At 37.8% G+C, this 18,471-nt stretch overlaps 1 long non-coding RNA gene across 1 annotated transcript in view; it reads left to right on the forward strand.

The window, feature by feature from the left end:
• LOC141553612 (uncharacterized) overlaps positions 1-16,888 on the forward strand; it is a 35,452-nt gene extending 18,564 nt beyond the window's left edge. The window contains exon 3 of the long non-coding RNA XR_012485549.1: positions 16,739-16,888. This is a non-coding gene — a long non-coding RNA (uncharacterized LOC141553612). The remainder of the gene's footprint in view (positions 1-16,738) is intronic.
• The last annotated feature ends 1,583 nt before the right edge of the window (positions 16,889-18,471 follow it).

Here is an 18,471-nt window from a genome sequence, read left to right on the forward strand (position 1 = left end):
TGTAAATCTGCCGAAAGTGCAGCTCGGGTACCCTCGTGCTCTGGCGAGGTGACAGTCGGGCTCCGTCCCGCCCCCCCCCCCTCCCGCTTGCGTGTCCTGGAGCTGCTACGTGGGGTCAGGGCAGGGATCCGGCTTATCTAACTATCTCAGAGGAAATGTGAGGACCCCCAGGCCTCAGTTTTCTCGTCTGCAAAATGGGTGTGCTCGACTAGATGATCCTTAGATTTCCTTTCCGCTCCCAATCCCTAGCCTCTTCATACACAAAGGAACTGTGAGATGTTCCCCGAGCTTCTCTTGACGAATTATTCGGCATGGTGGTCATCAGAAGCCCGAGATTTGGTTCAGGACACTAACGCTCACCAGATATGTGAGGGAGGAGAATACAAGTTAGTTGAGATCCCCAATTTTCTGGCATGTAGTAGGTGTTTAGTATGTGCTTCCTGACTGGCTGATGAAGAGCAAATCATTTCTCCTTTGAGTCTGTTTCCTTTTCTTTACAATGGAGATTACATCATCCTTCACTATCTAATTTCCAGAGCTGCTCTGAGGAAAGAGATTAATAAGTGTGGAAGGCTATAGAAATATAAGATACTGGAGCAGCCAGGTGGCGCAGTGGGTAGAGCACCAGCCCTGAATTCATGAGGACCCCAGTTCAAATCTGGTCTCAGACACTTAATACTTCCTAGCTGTGTGACCCTGTCACTTAACCCCAGCCTCAGAAAAAAGAAAAAAGAAAAGAAATATAAGATACTGTTATCTTTGGGGGGCCATCTTCATAGCCTTCAGCATCTCTCAGACATTCACTGGCTAATGGTGCCGCCCAGTCCCATGCTGAAAGACTGGCTACCCTTTCAACATTCAGAGACATAGTCTAGAAGATTCTCCAGAGTCTTAACCTCTCTGGGATATCTGTAAACACAGAAGAAATTATCTCTGAGAACCTAACTTCACCTGCCTAATAATCATCACCTAATTCATAGTCCTCAAATTCAGCATTTAGTAACTTTTAGCATTCGTTCTTGAGGTGCTGGATCTAACCTCCAACTGGGGCAATAATAACAGTCATATGGCTCTTAAAATTGAGCACAGTGCCCTAACATATGCTCTGTCCAGGGTAAAAGGCTCCTGCATTATCATCTCCTCTATCTCAGATGGTTTTTCTTCCTTAATGCAGGTTCAGATTCCGTTAGCATTTTGACTACTGCTTTTTGTGTTATTAATTTATGGCTACCTTAACAGTTCTTTAAAACCAGCGGAATTTATTTAAAAATTAATTTTAAGTAACAAATCTCTTTTATTTCTTTTCTTACTATCTCCCACTAGAAAAAAAAAGGGGAAAAAGTGTAAAAATCTATATAATCAAGCGAAACAAATTCCTTGTTAGTCATATCCAAAAATATGCAAGATCTTCCAAAAGTTTTTAGTTCAGTTTTAGGATATTAAAGATAGCTACTTGGTACAGTGGGCAAGGTGTAGGGCCAAGAATCAGTTCAATCAATCAATCTTGTCTTCCACACTTACTAGCTGTGTAGCCCTGGAAAAGCCAGTTACCTCTGCTTTAATTTCCTCATCTATAAAATGGGAGTGATAATAGCACACACCTACCTCCCATGGGTGGGGTTGTGAGGTTCAATCTTACTAATAATTGTAATGCTCTTAGTGCCTGTCACATAGTGAGAGCTACATAAATTTAGCTATTATTATTATTATTATAAAACTTTACTAACAGTTTTGGGGACCCTGTGCCTATGTGTCTCAATCTGCAACTTGAGTTTATTATCTTTCTTTTAATAGGTAGCTGGCAAGTTTCAGTATTAATTTCTCCATATACTTTTTCATGTGAACTATAGCTAGCCAAGTCACAAAAAAGATGTTTAACCATGTCTCTCTCATCTTGTACTTGTTCGACTGACTGTCTGAGCTTGAGGATAGAACTTTACATTTATTCCTACTAAATATCATCTTAGATTTGGTCTGTTATTCTGGCATCTTGAGACTTTTTTGGATCCTAATATTTCTGTATTAATTATGTTCTCAGCTTTAAGTCATTGGCAAATGTTGTAAGTGTGACAGTTCTTCTTTTATCCAAGTTGTGTGGTTTCTTAGTGGCACAGAGTGATGAGGAAAAGGCATGGACAGTAATCAGTGATTTCAGATGGAAACTTTGTGCAAGATGAACCTTCCTTTATTAACATCTTAGTCTATTTTCTCTATAGCATTCTCTAAGTGACTCAATTTCACCTTTGGTATTGGCTGCTCCCCTCACCTGTATTTCTCAACTCCTACCTTGTCCTTCATTTTGTTGATCCTAGGAAAGCTTTTCCTCCTTATTCCAGGCAGGAAATTCTGGTAGTTCTTTTGGATTATAGTTGAAACCACTCTCCTTCCCCCCTCCATCCCTTCCCTTCTATCTGGTTTAGTACTCATCCTTAATTACCAGCATGATTGGACTCTGTCTGCATAAGCAGCAGAAACCTGATTTGTCACTGATGAAAATGTCGGATTCTGGCATTCTCCACATTAAGCAATGGTGTGGTGGCTCCATTTTCATATCATGGTTGTCACTGCTCTCTGGGGCCAAGATGTTTTCATCAAGCCCCAAGTGGAGCTTGAAGCCCTTTTCTGTTCCGTTCTCTCCCTCTCCCTCTCCCTCTCCCTCTCCCTCTCTCTCTCTCTCCCTCTCCCTCTCCCTCTCCTTCTCCCTCTCCCTCTCCCTCTCCATTCCATTGGGGAGGAAGTCTTCAAAGACATAAGACACAGACAGAAAACCATATAATTTCAGGGACTTCTCAGCCTTCCTTCTGCTGTTTCTTAACTGTGTCATCTTGGGCAAGTAATTTTCATATTTTGTGTCTTAAGTTTTCTCCTCTGTAAATGGAGGCTGGACTAGATTTTTTCTAAGGTCTTTTTCATCTCTTATGAACTACAGCAGTTTCTCCCTCTTTATGAAGGCAGCTGATTTCACTTTGACCCTGAACTCTGGGACCAGGGTTTTGAGAGGTCCTGAGGTTTCCTGAGCCGCCGGGGTCCTGTTGATTTCCTTTCTCTCACCTGTGCCCCGTGAAATGACAGGAATATGTCCTGCCTTCCTCCGGGGGGAGCTGAAGGTGGCTTCATGGCCATCTGCTCAAGCTGAATTTCAAATCATCAGCACTTGTAAGGGCCCCCAGAGACAGAATTCAGTGCATTCTGCAGGTGTATTTCATTGCTCTGAATGTGCTGAGCCCGGCTGAGGAAAGCGGGGTCCCTGCGGCTTACCCTTTGTCCCCGTTTCTTGTATTCCTCAGTTATAACCCAAGATGAGAAAATCAGATGGAAAGACAAAAGCACACATACACACAGATGCAACTACAAAACCCTTCAGCATTTTTTTCTTCTATCTCAAGAGAAATTGCCTTTTGAGTCTTGAGAGCAAAAGATACTGGGATCCTTGGAGAGAATTCTGGGAAGGAGAGAGTGATGTCTTGACCTTCAGTTGGGACTATTTGTTGAGAAACCAAGGAATCTCTGTTTTGACATTGTCACCTAACAGTTACAGTTTTTGTGTTATTTCTTACGGTGCAGTGGGAAAAAAAGCACTGGGCTTGGAATCAGGAGACCTGGGTTCAAATGCTATCTCAAATAATACATCTCTCTGGGTTTTGTTTTCTTCCTTTGTCAGATGTAAACCATAGAATTTAGAGATGGAAGGGAACTTGAAGATCAGCCACTTTAAAGCTCCTTTTTTTTTTAATAGATGAAAAACCTGAGGCACAGAAAAGGAAATGATGTTCCTGATGTCACACAGCTAAGTGGGGCAAAGCCTAGTTCTCCTTATTCCTGGTATAACATTTGCACTATCTATCTTGTACAGTTGTTGGCAGGAAAGCCCTTTATGGGTAGTTCACAGCCCCTCTCGGAACCTCACTTTTATGTTCTATTGAATGGGGATAATTAATATCTGCCTCCCTCATAGAGTTGTTGTAGAAGGACTTTATAATCTTCAAAATATTAGCTGACATAGGAATAATTATTTATTATTTTACAGAGCTGTGAGGCTAAGACAGCTTTTCAGAGGTCATCTTGTCCCTCCCTCTGCCCCTAGGCAGGACTGTGCCTAACTTAGCTCTGCCAGATGGCTATCTCTTCCAGCCTGAAAATCATCCAGGGAGGAGGTAACCTACTTCATAGCTCTTCAAGTCTGAGAATTTCCCCTGAAGTCTTTGGCTAATCAATCATCCTACTTGCCAGGCATGGACAAACCTTTAACCTTACAATTGCTCTTGCCAACAACTGCCCATCTTCTATATGTGGTGCTTGAGGAAATAGGAAGGATGAGATGAATAAAGATGCAGGCAAAGTCCTTCTCAGACCACTCACTATCTGATGCCTGGCTTTTTCTCCCCTCAAAAGTTTCTTTTCTCATAAGCAAACATATTTATCGTGTTGATAGCAAACAAATTATACTTGTCTAGTCTAGAGAAGGGTAGAATTAAAACTTAAAACCTTGAAGTCCAGGCAATGACAATGAGGGAGTTAAATTAAAGTGTATAAAATCCTAAACGGTGCAGATAATGTCAGCATGAGTTACAGCCCGATAAGAGAATGGGGACCCACACAGAGAAAGCAGAAACAGAAATTCAAAATGGGTTGTGTGGAGTAGATTTCAAGCAGCTAGAATCATAAATATGTTGAGCAGCTCCCAGGCAAGGTTACTGAGGTGAAAATATTGGGGTCATTCAAGAAACAATTACATGGCATCCTGGGGGACTGGAGGGCTACAAAGGAAATGGGTTTCGATGGGGCTGCCTGGCTTTTTCTCGTTCTTTAGAAATTGATGGCTAGACAGATTTTTTTTTAGTGTCCTAACGCTGGGCTTGGAATCTGTGCAAATTTTAAATTCTGCCTCTATCCTCCACCTATTTTAACAGCCGTCAAAAATGTAAAGGTACAGAGGATCCCCACTGTGGATTTTGCCTACTCCTATTTGCCAAACACGTCTGCTGTCTTAACGGACATATGCCAATCAGGTGGAGTTGCCTCCCAAGCAAACCAACTAAATCTTCAGGCTGGGCTCATCATAGAATGTCAGGACCTTAGGACATAGTATACTATTGCTTATGTCAGAGAATGTTAGAGAAAGAAGGCCTTTAAAACACAGACCATCAGAGCACAGACTGTCAGAGATGGAAGAGACCTTAGAACAATAGAGTATACATCATTAGAGCAGGAAGGGACTTGAAAACATGTATCTTGGAACACAGAACATGACATGTTAGAGGTAGAAGGGGCCTCGGAGATCACCCAGTTAAAATTTTTTTCTTAATAAATGAAGCTTTTGGGGTCTAGAGAAAGGAAATGATTGATTGAAATGATTTGCTCAAATTCACTCAGTGAGTTAATGATGGAGATGGGACTAGAACCCAGGTATTTGGACTCCCTAGACAACATTCTTTCCAATTTAATCATTGCCCTTCTCAGATGAGTCTAACTAGTAATACAGCCTAGGTGATAGCGTGTGCTTGCACTTGGAATGATTCCCAACATATCCCTAGGAGGTGAGAGAGATGGAAAGCTCTCTGACCCTGAATGGTCTGGAAATGCATAGCTTGGATCCACTTGTCCTTTGTCTCATCCTTCCTGTTCCCCTCAACCCAGTCGATTTGCAAGCAAATAAATCCCTCACTGATAATAAATAATACTTTGCATTTCCAGAGAGCCTCCATTCAGGGATCTCAAAGTGATTTACACGCATTAATTAATTCTGACAACATCCCTGTGAGGTAGTTGGCTGTTGTGGTCCCTAAGAGAAAACAGAAATGCAAGGAGGTTAAATGAATTGCCCCAAAAGACATTCAGTGAATCAGTAGTACAGCCCAGTTATACTCCTTGGGGTTCTCAGTCTCTCACCTCTGGCCTGTCTCCTCCAGTGGTGGTCTATGGGGGAAGGCCAGGCTATGTTTGTGGTTGGTCATCAACCGCAATGGATACATCTCTATTGGGCTTCTTTTCATTGTCATTCACTGAAAGCCTTTTCCTGGGAATTGATCCATGTCAGAGTTGGACCACAGCATATATCAAGAAGTGAGAGTTCAAAAATTATATTTGGGTTCAAAAATTGAACTTCACCAGTGTAAGGTATAGGAGGAATGGCAAGACAGTTTTTCTGAAACAAAATTTACTGATTTTGGTTGACTCTAAGTTCAGTATCAGTCAATGTCATATAGAAGTCTCTCTAAAAACTATTAAAATTTCAGGTTTATGGAATTCAGCTACTTTTCTATGCAGATGACTCCTAGGTTTATATATCCAGCTCTAGCCTTTCTCCTGAGCTCCAGTCCCACATTTTCAACTGGATATGCTATAGGCAACTCAAACTTTATAAGTCCCAAACCAAAATTTTTCTCTTTCTTCTCAAACCCACCCTTCTTTCCAGCTCTTTATTTTTGTTGGGAGGTCTACCATCTTTCTGCATATCTATCTAGTTGTGAAATCTTGTTCATTCTCTTTCTACAACAGGGATGAGCAGGGATAAGCCTGCCAAGAGCCTTTTGGATATTTATAACATTATTCATGAGCCATACAAAATTATCAATGTATAGAATTCAAACAATGGGAGGTTGATATACTCAACATACCCTGCAGTTGCCTTAGAAAAAGAGTTTGTAAAAGTTATATAGCCCATGGGCTGGAGGTTCCCCACCTCTATGCTACAAGATCTCTTGCATCTGTCTGTTTTTTTGACTGAGTAGTTGATTGGGCTGCCTCTTGGAATAAGAAGGTTATGAATCTGCTGTACTTTGGAGTCACTTTGGGTCACTACATTTCAGGAAAGGCTTTGATAGCTTGAAGAGTTTCCAAAGGAAGGCAATCCAAATTCTCAGTGGTCCAAGATTTTATTTATTTTTGAAGGGGCTGCTTCCAAAGGAAGGGCCTCTAGTTCATGCTCCATGAAAGCTGGTTGAGGAATTGTGATTGTGTAGCCAATGGATGGTATAGGCAGCTTAGCGGTAGAGTGAATAGAATATAGAATCTGACATTAGGAAGATCAGAATTCAAATCCAGTCTTAGGACATTTATTAGCTGTGTGATTCTAAACAAGTCACTTAACCTCTGTTTACTTCTGTTCTGACATCTATAAAATGGGGGTTGTAAAAGCACTTACTTCTAGGACTGTTGTTAATCTCAAATAAAAATAATTGCCTAGAACATAATGAAAACTATGTAAATGTGAGCTATTAGTATTAGAGAAGATAGGGGTGAATAAGGCATGATCCTGTAGATACTTGGAGGGCTTTCACATGAAACTTGTGCTGATATAGGTTCCTAGGTTCAGACCTGGAAGACATCTCAGAGGACATCTAGCCCATCTCTGCTTACTTGGTTGTTATTGTTATTCAGTTATTTCTGACTCCTATCATGCCTTCTGGCTTTTTCTTGGCAAAGATACTGGAGTAGTTTGCTGTTTCCTTCTCTAGCCATTTCCAGGTGAGGAAACTGAGGCAAAAAGGGTTGAGGGACTTGCCCAGGGTCATACAACTGACTCAGATCAGAGTTGAAATTAGGAAAATGAGTCTTGACTTCACATATTTTATATAAGCTGCCCCATTTTCCAGAAGAGAAAACTGGGGCTCAAAGAGATTAAAGGCAATTCCAGTAGACTTGGGATGGAAAGTGCCATCCACATCCAGAAGCAGAACTATGGAGACTGAATGTAGATCGAAACATACTATTTTCACATTCACGGACTTGCCCGAGGCTATGAAGATAGATATAAAAGGCAGAATTTGAACTGAAGCCCTCTGCCTGTAGATTCAGTGGTTTTTCCACTGTACCACACTACTATTTGGTCTCAGAAAGCAGACTTAAGCACTGAGTAGAAGGTACACAAAGGTAAATTTGGACAATGTCAGGGAAAACCTCTAACAATAAGAGCTAACAAAAAGAAATGCTCTGCCCCTGGAGGTTGTAGGTTGCTTTTCACTGAAGGTCTTCAAGCACAGGCTGGATAATCAGTGAGGATTTTGTGGTTCTTTTTTAGGTAGGGGATGGAGTAAGTTGTTGCCAAGGTTCCTTTCAACTCTGTGACTGGGATTCCAGGTTAGCCTGAGCAGCCAGTGTAAAAGGACGCTGAGTTCTAGTTTTGCCTCAGTTTGGTGAGTTAGACAAACAGTTGAAGGACCACACTCATAGAAGGGTCATGCTTCCGACCATACTGGGGGATGCCACAAAGTGCAGCTAGGATGGGCAGGCTGGAATACTGAGGGTATCAATGGGAGGTTAGGTAAATGTCAAAGTCTGGGTCAGAGCAAGTGGCTATGGCACCAACAATGATAATTACAATAATGACGATATGGGTGATGGTGATGACAGTGATAATAATAATAATTTCAAAACAGCTTTGTCTATGAGGTTCAGAAGTTCACCAAGTGCTTTCAATCAGTCTATGAGGCAAGATTTAGTATACTCAGTATACATACAGGATCACAGAGGGAAAGTGACTGTTTTTCCATAGTCTCATAGCTAGCAAGTACTTTGCACTTGATTCAGGTCTGGGTCTTCTGGCGTCAAGTCCAAGACATTAATACTCCAAGTTGCCTAAGCCATGTGGGGTAGACAAAAAGGAAGATTAGATGTAAAAGATATATCAAGCTGGCATCAAAGCGGAAATATAATTCTAAGCGTACATCACAGGGGTGGGCAGGCTCCTTATGATAGAGCATTCCAACAGGGCAGCCCCATCCACTCCAGCTTCTTCAAGAACCTCTGTTCTTCCTACAGGTGCTTGATTCCATGTCCAGCCATCTATCCTGGCTACCTGCTTTATTTATAATCTCCAGATCTTGAATCTCTAGAGATCTTCCATCAGGGACTTATTCCCCTCATTTTCGAACCCCTGCTCTGGGCAGAATTTTACTATTTTATGAGAATGTAATAGCAAAGTCACAGAAACTGCCAGTATAACCAACTCTAGATCAGATCATGCTGTTCATCCAAGTTAGCTAGTTGCACCCAGCTTGCCATCATCTTACTTCACCAAACACTATCTACTTTTCCCTTTTCCCCTTTACTCTAAGATAGGAGATAGTGATTGGATCTGGGATTTCATTGCTAGAGAGAAGTCCCAGGTAAGGAAATTCCCTTTACCAATATATATTGTCATCTTCTCTGGAACTTTTAGTCTTTTTTTTTTTCTCAATAGAATTTTATCTTTCCAAATACATATAAAGATAGTTTTCAGTATTCATTTTTTGTAAAACTGTGTTCTAAACTTTTCTCCCTCCCTCCTTTACCACTTCCCTCCCCATGATAGCAAATAATCTGGCATAGATTAAATATATGCAATCCCTTTAAACATATTTCCATATTTGTCATGTTATGCAAGAAAAATCAGAACAAAGGGGAAAAACTATAAGAAAAAAGCAAAAAAACCATAGCAAAAAAACAAAACAAAACAAAACAAAACTATGCTTCAGTCCACATTCAGTACCTATAGTTCTATTTCTGGATTTGGATGGCACTTTCCATCCCAAGTCTATTAGAATTGTCTTGAATCACCACATTTTTGAGAAAAGCCAAATCCATCACAATTGATCATCTCATAATTTTGTTACTATGTACAATATTCTCTTGGTTCTGCTCATTTCACTCAGCATCAGTTCATGTAAGTCTTTCCAGGCTTTTTTGGAAGCTTCCTGCTCATCATTTCTTATAGAATAATAGTATTCCTCAAGCAATTCTCCAATTGATAAATGGTCAAAGGATATGGACAGACAATTTTTAGATGAAGAAATTAAAACCATTTCTAATTATATGAGAAAGTGCTCTAAATCACTATTCATCAGAAAAATGAAAATTAAGACAACTCTGATATAGCACTACCCACCTCTCAGATTAGCTAAGATTACAGGAAAAGATAATGACAAATGTTGGAGGGGATGTGGGAAAACTGGGACAATAATACATTATTGGTGGAGTTATTAATGGATCCAGTCATTCTGGAGAGCAATTTGGAACTATGCTCAAAAAGTTATCAAACTGTGCATATCCTTTGACCCAGCAGTGTTTCCATTGGGCTTATATCCCAAAGAGATCTTAAAGGAAGGAAAGGAACCCACATATGCAAAAATGTTTATGGCAGCCCTTTTTTAGTGGCAAGAAACTGGAAACTGAGTGAATGCCCATCAGCTGGGGAATGGCTGAACAAGTTATGGTATATGGATGTTATGGAGTATTTGTTCTATAAGAAATGATCAGGAGAATGATTTTAGAAAGGCCTAGGGAGACTTACATGAACTGATACTAAGTGAAATGAGCAGAACCAGGAATTCATTATACATGGCAACAACAAGATTATATGATGATCAATTCTGATGAACGTGACTCTTTCCAACAATAAGATAATTAATACCAGTTCTAATAATCTTGTGATGAAGAGAGCCATCTACCCAGAAAGAGGACTATGGGAAATGAATATGGATCACAACATAACATTCTCACTCTTTTTGTTGTTGTTTGCTTGCATTTTGTTTTCTTACTCATTTACTTTCTTTTTTTGATCTGATTTTTCTTGTGCAGCAAAAGAATTGTATAAATATGTTTCTACATATTGGATTTTACATATATTTTAACATGTTTAACATATATTGGATTGCTTGCCATCTAGGGAAGGGAGTGAGGGGAAGGAGGAAAAAATCTGAAACACAAGGCTATACAAGGGTCATTGTCAAATTATCCATGTATATGTTTGAAAATAATAGGCTTTATAACAAAAGAACAATAATATTCCAGTGCATTCATATAACATAACTTATTCAACCATTACCCAACTGATGAATGTCCACTACAAACATTTTTGCACAAGTGGGTAATTTTCCCTCTTTTATGATCTCTTTTATATGGACCCAGTAGAGATATTGCTAGATCAAAGAGTATGCAATTTTATAGCCTTTGGGAACAGTCTTAGAGAGCTACCTACAGACCTGAGAGTTTAAGTATCTAGCCCAGATTCGTCCAGTTTGTGTCAAAAGTGAGACTTGGACTAGGTTTTCCAGGCTTTCAGACCAGCTCTCTATTCATCCATGCTGGCTCTTCTAATAGTAAAATCTACATTATCATAGCTTTTGGAAAGGCTAGTCACTAGATTCTCCCCTCACCCAAATCAGGGTTAAGTGGTCACACAGGTAGTGTCAAGTGTCTGAGCCCAGATTTGAACTCAATTTCTCCTGACTCCAGATCTGGTGCCCTATCCATTACACTAGCTAGCTGCCCTCAGTTTTCCTTTATTAGAATGTAATCTTCTTGAAAGCAGGGACTGTGTTGCATTTGTATTTTTAGCCCTGGTGCTCAGCTTAGCACAGACACATAGTAAATGTCTCTTAAATGATTTTCATTCATTCCACCTATTCCTTAAAAGCTACCATCTACCACTGTGGCTCTCAGGAGTCATCACCCAACTCCAGGGTCATGCTATAATGTTAAGAGTCTGTTCCTTGTCAGAGAACCTATGAGGGGTTGTCAATTCATTTTAGGAATTCAACAAATTTAGAATACAGAATCCCAGTGCTAGTATGGACCCCAGAGACCATCCAGTCTAATCCTTACCTAAACAAAAGTCCTCTTTGCAACAGCTCAACAAATGACCATCTATCTTCTGTTCGAAGACCTCCAGTGATAGGGAGCACTAATAATACCCCCCAAACCCCAAATACTTAGTAAGAACTTAATTGTGTGTAAAGAACTGTGCTTACTCATTATCTTCTAATTTCAATCTCTGGTAGCTCTAATTATTAGGACATTTTTCCTTCTGTTATATCCAAATCTATCTTCCCTTAAATTTTCAACCAGTGTGCTCTTCTGCCCTCTAGAACCAAGAAGAACATCTCTAGGCCCTTTAGATCACTGAAGGAGTGATCATATCTTCTCCTTCTAATACAATGGAAAGAAAGAATCTAGAGTTGGATCTGAAGAAACTGGGTTGCCATCCCAGTTCTTGTAGTCCCCTTAGTTAAATCACTAAACTTCCTCTCTAGATCTCAGCTACTTCATCTATAAAATAAACAGATTGGACTAAAAAAAATCTCTACAATTCCTTCCCAATAAAATATGCTTCAATTGTATGGGTCACTTTGCTTGATCACTTTCCTCCTCTATAAACAGGCATAGGGGCTTAATTGTTGGTGTTTGACTTCTGCATAAAAATATATATTCTTTTTCTCTTATTAGAATGTAATCTCCTTATTATGCCCAAAGGCATAATAAAATTGTGCATAATCCAAAGAGAAAGAGCTGACTTTAAAAAAAATACAAACTGACTATGATATTTTTCACTTTCTTTCTTCCATTTTTTCTTTTATTTGAGTCTTCTTGTACAAAATGACTAATATGGGAAGTGTTTTACATGATTGCACATGTATAAATTATATTTGATTATTTATCATTTCAGGGAGGGAGAGGAGAAGGAAGGATAGAACTTGTAATTAAAAGCGTTAAATAGTACAAATATTAAAAATTGCTTTAACATGAAGTTGGGGAAAAACTAATATATATATATATATATATATGCTATATATATATATATATATATATATATATATATATACATATATATATATATATATATATATATATAAAAGAATATAAGTTCCTTGAGGTTAGGTTTCTTGTTTCTGAATTCCCAGGACTTAGCACATATTAAACACTTAATGTTTTTCATTCATTTACCAATGAAGTCACTATGGTAATTATCTACCAAGGTGTAGAGGGTTAGAATTCATAGTTCATATAACCTAGAGCTAGAAATGATGTTGGAGTGCAAACGTCTTATTTAACAGATAAGGAAACTGAGTCCCCAGATATGTTAAACAATTGCCCAAATTCATCTGGGTAGCAGTAATAAAGAAAACACTTAGCATTTATAGCACTTTAAAGGTTTCAAAGTGTTTCACATTTATTATCTCATCCAATCCTTGCAACAACTTGAGAGATAGGTCCTATTATTATTCCCATTTTATATAGTTCAAGAATTTGAGGCTGAGTCAAGTAACTAGGGTCACAGTTAACTCTGAGGCAGGATTTGAACTCAGGTCTTCCTGACTCTAGGTCCAGTATTCTTTACTTTGTAAGTTATTGTAAAGAAAGAACCTACATCAATGACGTCACATTTTAAAAAAACGGTATTTGAAATATATACATATTTGAAGGGGGTTTTGTCTATGTGTGTGTGTGTGTGTGTATCTGTATGCATAAAACCCTAGTTTAACTGATTGTAAATTGTAGATACCTTCCATACTCCTTATTCCCTCCTTACATTGTCTTATTGCTACTACTTCTCCATTCTATTTCACAGTTTCTTCTTTTTCTATTCCAATTCTCCAGGACCCAAAAGAATATCAACTATCTGAGGGCAAGAACTGTCTGCTTTTTTGGTATCTCCATCACTAGGCACAATGCATAGTACATAGTAGGTACTTAATAAATGCTTGTGGAATGAATGAATACGTCTTGACTATGACCCTATTGTTTAGATATGAATCAATATATAATGGAAAAAGTACAGGCTCTCAAAGAATCTGGATTCTAATCTTGACTCTGTTACTCCATATAATCTGGTATGAGGGTCTCTTGATCCCTCTGAACTAAGTTTCTTTATTTATAAAATGGGAAGGTTGGACTAAATTATTTCTAAGGTCCCTTCCTTCTCTGATACGCTTTCTTTTTTTTTTTTTTTTTTTTTTTTACCATTTGATATATAAAAATTCACTGTTATAATCCCAAACTCAGAAAATTCTCCTTGAATGTGGCATAAGGAGACCACTTTTTAGAGCTTCATAATTGGGTGCAGATTGGACTAGAAAACCTCTGGAATCCTTTAATGGCAATGTTTGTGGCATCTATTGTCTCACATGCTCCTCACAACAAATCTGAGAAATGGGTAGACAAGGATTATCACCCCCATTTAACAGATGAAAAAATTGAGATTTAGTGAGGGGAAAGAATTTGCTCTTGATCATAAACCAATAATTATCAGAATTAGGATTTGAATTCAGGTCTTCTGATTCCAAATCCAAGGTTTTCTTCTTGCTATTTCTATGTCTATGATTCTATAATTCTCTGAAAATGTGTCCCAAGACATAATAGCTCCCAGCTTCTCTGGGGAGAAGCCCACTTCTAGTCCCTCAGCTCTATTTCTATGCTTCATTTCCTGCACAAATAAATTGAAACAATAATCAGTCTGGCTCAGCTCTAAAATATGCAAATAACACCTCCTGTTATCACTGAATTAGGTACATTCACAAGTATGGGGTGGAGGGGGGGGAGCAGTGCTCTCAGCTTCATGCTGATGGCGAAGTTACATCAACACTAATCTTCACCACCTCAATCCCAGAGCATTTTTTTTTGGTCCAAGGGGCTCTAAAATGCTTATTACCATAAAATTCTAGAAGACAACCAGAATCTTAGTGTTGGGAGATTCCAAATGGGAGTCATCTCTTCTCCCCGACAGTGATGGAACATCCTCTAAAGAACTGTGACAGATGGTTATCCAGTCTCTGATTGAACACCTCCAATGTCAGGATGCTCACTATCTACTGAGAAAGCCATTACGAAAGAGCCCTATCCGTTACTAACAATAACATTTAGGAAGTGTTTAAGCTCTACAAATCATCTTCCTTACAAAAAACCCCAAGAAGTTATATTATTCCCATTTTATAGAGGAAGAAACTGAAGTTCAAGGCAGGAAAGAAGCTTAAGAAAGAGATTTACACAGCTACTAAGTGTTGAAATCAAGATTCAAATCCAGGTCTCCTCACTCTGATTCCAGGGCTCTTGGCACTATATTATACTGCTATTGTGTTTGTTAGGAAAATTCTTTTTGTGATGAGTTAAAATCTACTGCTCTCTGACTCTCTACCCCTTTTTTCTTTCTTTTCCCCTGCTCACAGTTCTTCATTCTGGGCAGGACAGAATTCCTCTGCTCCATGACTATCTTCAAACACTTAAGAGTGAACTTCCTCTACCTGTCTATACTTCTCTAGGCTAAATAGTTCCATTTCCTTTAATGAGACCTTTATGGCATAGTTTTAAGGCCTCTCATCATCCTTATTGCCCTCTTCTGGACATGCTCTATCTTGTCAATGTCCTTTTGAAGTTGTATTTTGCAGAATTAAATATCCCAGGAGGTTATCCTCTCAGCTATGGTCTGATCAGGGGATGGGGCAGTGGGATTATTAACTCTGGTCCTATATGTTATGCCTCTTCTCAGTAGTTTAAGGTCACAGTAGTTTTGATAGCACTTCAGTAACAATGTTGGTACTTACATATTTGATAATCATTAAGACTCATTATTGTTAAACTATGCTTCTTCTACTTATAATCCAATTTTTTTCTATCTATGTTCAAGACTTGCACTCATGTGGTTAAATTTCATATTCTTAGTTTTAGCACATCCTTTCTGTCTAGCTGATCAAAGAGAGGACAAGTTAGTATTATCACTTACTACCTTGGACAGCAACTTTTTTCTTCATAAGCTGATTTATTCAAGTGTCATATTGGTCTACCTCAGAGCTGTGGCCAATTAATTCAGTACTGGCCTTCAGGTTCCTTTGTCCCCACCTGACTTAGATTAGTACTTCAACACTTTTTCTGGTCCTCGGGATTTATCTGCACTGGTAAGCTTTTGGGCTTGATTTTAGCACATCATTCTAATTACCCTTTCTCTCAGGGCTTTTCTACATTAGGTGTTATCCTCTTAGCTTGCTAATTGCTCTTAAAAACTATTGTTTATGAATGAAGAATGTGAAAGACAAGAATCTGGGCCATTAATAATCAATTTTTAATTAGACTAACTAAATATCAATAAATTGGACTTAATAAATGGAAAACCAAAAATGAAAAGATGGAGAGGCTGAAAGTCTTAATATAATATAATATAATGCCTCTGACAAGTGAAAATCAACCCTGATTGGTGGATATTTATGAGTAGGTAGGCTAGAAATCTTCAGCTTCTCCTGCCACAAGTGGCCTGATCATGAGACTCTGCTGCCTCTGGCAAACTGAATAAGGAAATCATCTCCATCCAGAACACTCTGGTTGGTTTTCTACTTCATAAGCTGGATCATCCTAAATTCTACTGAAGGGCTACAAGAATAGGGACTCATTTCTTTCTTTTTAAAAATTAGTTGTAGTTTTTATTTACCAGATATATGATGGGTAATTTTACAGCATTGACAATTGCCAAACCTTTTGTTCCAATTTTTCCCTTCCTTCCCCCCACCCCAGATGGCAGATTGACCAATACATGTTAAATATGTTAAAATATAAATTAAATACAATATATGTATACATGACAGGGACTCATTTCATGTAGTTTACTCTCTAAATATAAATTAAGATCTCCTAGTTAAATGGAGGTCTGGCTCAAAATTTAAGAATGTGTTCCCCAAGAGTTAGAGTGATTTCATTAATCAACTATATGTTTCAGTGACTGGCCTTCTATAGGGCTGGGCCTTAAATGAAGAAATAAAGAGAAAACCTTGGATTCTAATTTAACAATTTATTACTAATATAATAGGAAAATAATAATAGTTTCTTTCACCATCATCCCTTCTCTAAAGGCAAAAACAAAAAAAAAATAGAAAAAAATCTATTGATATTAATTTAAATTTGCTTTTATTATTTTATTTTATTATTTTTCTTCACATTTTGTTTGATGTTTTATTTGCAAAAGAAGGAAGATTTTGTATCCTCTCATGTGTTTCAGTATCCTCAGGATGGCAGTAAACAAAAATTACCATAAGACAAGTTCAAGAGTCACACAGAATGGGAAGGCATGGGTGTGCTGCAATCTGCATCACTGGAGGGACCTTCCACACTGGTGAAATCACTTAATAAATTCTTAAACTGTAAATCCCCCTGTGCATTGCATAACTGAATATGGGGGGGTCATTAAAAAATTGACAACAGTGAAAGGTTTAATTCTTTATGTAAAAATGAATAAGTCCCACCATCTCATTAGTATGCAAATTTGCTTTTATCTTTAATAAATGATACAGTAATATATATATATATATATATATATATATATATATGCATATATATATATCAAAGAATTGTTTTAAAATAAATTTCTTTATGACTTATTATCAGTTAATGTTTGATTTGTATATGTTTGACTTTATATATCTATGTACCTGCGGTTGTATAAAAATTTCTTGGGCAAAAAGAGGTCATGAGAGAGGCCATAGTCCCTCCCCTCAAGGAGCTTTAAGTAGAGGCAATAATGGACTGTATGTATATCAGTAAATTTAATACCCAATAAAACTTAGAGTACATATAAAATCTCATGGTATCTGATGAGGAAAATAATCACATCTCATTTCAAAGAAATGACTTGGTTCTGGAAGTACAAACACTAATTATTGTTTAATTGGTAACTTTGGTTAAACATGAATCAATATATTGTATGTGTGATAGTTCAGTTAAAATTTTTAATTGGTACTTTTTTTTTTTTTACTATCACCTTTGTTTCTTAATATTTCCCCTCCCAACTTCCACCCCTCCTACCATCTGGATAATAAGCTCTTAAAACAAAGAATAACAAAAAAATTGTAAAAAAAGACAATTCCAAGATATTAAAGAACACATCAAGCAGGTCTGACATGATATAGTATTTTACACCTATAACAATTCACATCTGCAAAGAACTAGTGGGAGAGATATTCTCATATCTCTTATTAGATTTTTTGTTCTTTCTATATTGTGTTATTGTGAATATTTTTCCTGGTTTAACTTGCTCCATACTGCAGTAGTTTATGTTTTCTTGAGTTTCTTTTATGCTTTTTGGTGTAGCATTTGCCAATTTAAAACCTTATTTTATTTTCCATTCTAAATTCCCTCTCTAACTCATTGAAAAGAAGCAAGATCCTCACTATGCACCTAAAATCATGTAAAATGTATTTTTTAACAAAAAAAAGAAAAGAAAAAGAAAAAATATGCTTCGATCTGTACTCAGAATTTAGTGATTCTCTCTCTGGAAGTAGATGTCATTTTTCATTATAAGTCTTTTGGTTCTACTCACTCACTTTGCATCAGCTCATACAAGTTTTCCCAGGCTTTTCCAAAACCATGCCCTTTTATTATTTCTTATGCATAATAGTATTCCATCACAATGAAATACTGCAACTTGTTTATCTGCTTCTTTGTTTTCTATATAATTATAATTTTTTGTAATGCAACGATATTCTATTGCATTTGTGTACCACAATTTGTTCAGTTATTCTGATAGACATCTACTTTGTTTCCAGTTTGCTATTACAAAGATGTTGATGTAACATTTTTGTGTGTGTGTGTTCATAAAGCCTTCTTTTTATCACCGCCCTCCTTGGGGGTATGTGTGTAGCCATGACACACTTGTGTCCAAAATAATGGAACATCACTCATTTCTTAGAAAAGATCATGGCCTACTTTTAAGGTGGAAAAACTGAGGTTGGAGAA

The sequence above is a fragment of the Sminthopsis crassicaudata genome, chromosome 2 (genome assembly GCF_048593235.1).
Source record: "Sminthopsis crassicaudata isolate SCR6 chromosome 2, ASM4859323v1, whole genome shotgun sequence".
Taxonomy (NCBI): Eukaryota; Metazoa; Chordata; class Mammalia; order Dasyuromorphia; family Dasyuridae; genus Sminthopsis; species Sminthopsis crassicaudata.